A 3,113-nucleotide genomic window follows, 5' to 3' on the forward strand; every position below is an offset into this window, starting at 1 on the left:
GGACAACATTTGGAAAAACAAATTCAGGAAGAGTGTGATTACTGGGAACATGTTCCTGAGAACACGGCCCTAAAAAGTTCCCATTGCGAAATGGGAACGTTTTAGGGCTACTTGAGCTCATAAGTCAGTTTGATCCATTTTTAGCAGGTCACATTGCGAAATATGGAAATTGTGGCAAAGGAAATCCTTCTTATCTGTCCAAAGCCACCTGTGAGGATCTCATTCAACTGATGGCTCGAAATGTCCACGTGCTTATTGTTAATGAAGTAAAATCTTCTGGTTATTTTAGTTTGTCTGTTGATTCAAAGCCACCTGTGAGATCTGTCACATATCGACCAGTTAAGTGTTGTACTTAGGTACTTAAAAGATGAACAGCCTATTGAACGCTTTTTAACCTTTCTGGAAATGAAAAGCCATACCGGTGAGGAAAAGGAAAATCAGGTGTTGCAGTACTTACGTAAAGTTTGTCAGCTAAACTTTTCAAAATGTAGGGGTCAGTCTTATGACAACACTGCTAACATGTCTGGGTATTATAAGGGGATGCAGCAAAATTTTTTAGAAAAAACAAGTTTGCTATATATGTGATCTGTGCAGCTCATTCTCTAAATTCGGTAGGCCGAAGTACTGTTGACTACTGTCAAGAGGCGGTTAATTTCTTCTCCACAGTGGGGTTGCCCTATAACTTTGTTTCAGCCTCAACCAGCCGGTGGGCAATTCTTAAAGGTTGTATTGGAAATGAAAATGTCTTAAAATCCCTCTCTGATACCAGATGGGAGGCACATGCTATGGTCACAGCAGCAATTTTGAAATCTTTCCTTCAAATTTTAGAGGCGTTAGACTGCATAGCCGAAGACCAGTCACAAAAGGGAGACATTAGAAGAGAAGGCAGATAATATTGCAAATAAGATGCAAAAGCTGGAATTCGATTTTATGTTGAATTTTTGGGATGAGATTTTGCAAAATTTTCATAGAGTAAGCCAAGTTCTACAGAATGAGGATGTCAACTTAAAAACATGTGCAGATCTGTATGGATCATTAGCTGACCAATTGTGCACTTCACGAAATGAATTTGAAAGATATGAAGCAGCTACAAAGGAAGTGCTACCAGATCTTGATTACAAGGCAGCTCAAACTTGCAAACGTATCAGAAAGAAGGTACCCAATGACGGAGATGCTCCAGAAGTATATCTGAATGCCAGAGATAAATTTCGTATCACCACCTTTAACACAATTGTTGACAAACTTTAAACTGAGATGAGAAGAAGAGGAGAGATATACAAAGAAATACCAGAGAGGTTTTCTTTTCTAAGTGATGCGCCACATAATGCTACTTCAGTGACTTCATCATCTACTGAAATTGAAAGGTATTCTCAGTGTTGTCAAAAGCTGATTGATGCTTACCCAGAGGACTTGAACACTATTTCTCAGCTGAGCTTCAGCAGTTTCACTCATATATGTGCCATAAGTTCAGTGCAACAAAACATGTAAACATAAGATTCAGTTATGCTGAACTTTATAAAATAATTGTAGAAGACAATGTTGAGTGTGCCTTTCCAAATGTAGACATTGCCTTTCGTACATTTTTAGCATTAATGGTCACAAATTGCTCAGCTGAGCGTTCATATTAAAAATCCCATCAGAACAACTATGCAACAAGGCAGGTTGAATGCCTTATCTCTACTAAGTATAGAAGCAGATATTCTATACTTATCTCTTATGTTACGTAAGATTAAATTTGAGGATCTGATCAAAGACTTTGCAATTAAAAAAGTAGGAGAAAACTTTTCAAATCTAAATAACGTTGAAGTATACAAAAATAAACATTATTTTCCATATTACTACAAGTTTTGTTTCATTTTGAAAAATAAAAATGTATTTTTATTATTGTTTATATTTTGATATCACATATATATGGGGCACCAAAATCTTTTAAGTGCTTAGGATCTCTATGGGTCTTAATCCATTCTGCATGTGAGTGGGGGTGTAGCTCAGTGGTAGAGCATTCGACTGCAGATCGAGAGGTCCTCGGTTCAATCCCGAGCGCTCCCTGTTTTTTTTTTTTCTTCTTCTCCTGCATTTATCTTTTAGGAAAAATTCCTAGACGAGAGGGGAGTATTTTTCCCTACAAGTTGTTTAAAATATTTTAAAATAAATACTCTCTGCAATAATACAAATCAACGAATAAAATTATAAACAACAATGAAATGAGATTACCATCGACACCTTCCCATCTCCCCCTGAAAAAAAAACATACCTACAACAAGCTCTCGAAACGACATAATTGGTTCGTTATCCATACAAAACATGTTATCGGTGAACACAAACAACTCTTATCTGTTACCTTTCGAGTGCGACATTCTTTATTCGATACAATAACTTATATGTTTAAACAAAGGATGCAATTATAAGTTATTTTACACATTAGCTTATTATTATTAGGTGACACCTCAAAGTAGTACCAGGACTTATCGCCAGAAGACATCACTCCACACAATCTACCTTCCAAACACTCAATCCATCACACACACACACACACACACACACACACACACAACGCTAATATTCGTAATCTGCTTTCAACGCCATCTACCGTCCACTAGCAATATTTTCGCCTGTAAACTATGCGTGTGCATGTTCTCTGGAAGATTTGCGCAATGAAAAACACTGCTGCCTCCTTATTAAATCGGATTAACCATCTTCAATTCGCATTCTTTTCCAATCGAAGGGCGCAATGTCCCGTCACTCTTCCAACTGCTACGGAGTGCTTCTTACTGTTCAGGACTTCTTCGACCATTTAATGAATACTTTTTTTTATTCGCTTGAACTCGGTAGAGAATATAAAACGCATTTTGTAACCGAAATTGATTGTAAGTGAATAAATTGATTCGAAAATTGTGATTTGATGTGTTTAATAATAACGTAAACAGAAACCTTTTCACGAAATATGGAAAAAGTGAAATAGGAAACTTGGAGCTTAAAACTAAAATTAAATTAAAATGAAAATAAAATAAAATAAATTAAATTAAAATTGCCTTGGCAGGTCTACTAATATTCTCAATACTTGCACTTTAGGCTTCGAATAAGTAAAGCGATGGTCTCACATCGGGAAATAA

General features: G+C 36.3%; 1 non-coding gene across 1 annotated transcript; it reads left to right on the forward strand.

Moving 5' to 3' along the window:
- The first annotated feature begins 1,977 nt into the window (after positions 1 to 1,977).
- TRNAC-GCA (transfer RNA cysteine (anticodon GCA)) lies at positions 1,978 to 2,049 on the forward strand. Its single transcript has one exon. It is a non-coding gene; the product is annotated as a tRNA-Cys (tRNA).
- Positions 2,050 to 3,113: the final 1,064 nt, after the last annotated feature.

The sequence above is a fragment of the Typopeltis vanoorti genome, chromosome 6, assembly GCF_054136105.1.
Source record: "Typopeltis vanoorti isolate ZY-2024b chromosome 6, IOZ_Tvanoo_1.0, whole genome shotgun sequence".
Classification (NCBI taxonomy): Eukaryota; Metazoa; Arthropoda; class Arachnida; order Uropygi; family Thelyphonidae; genus Typopeltis; species Typopeltis vanoorti.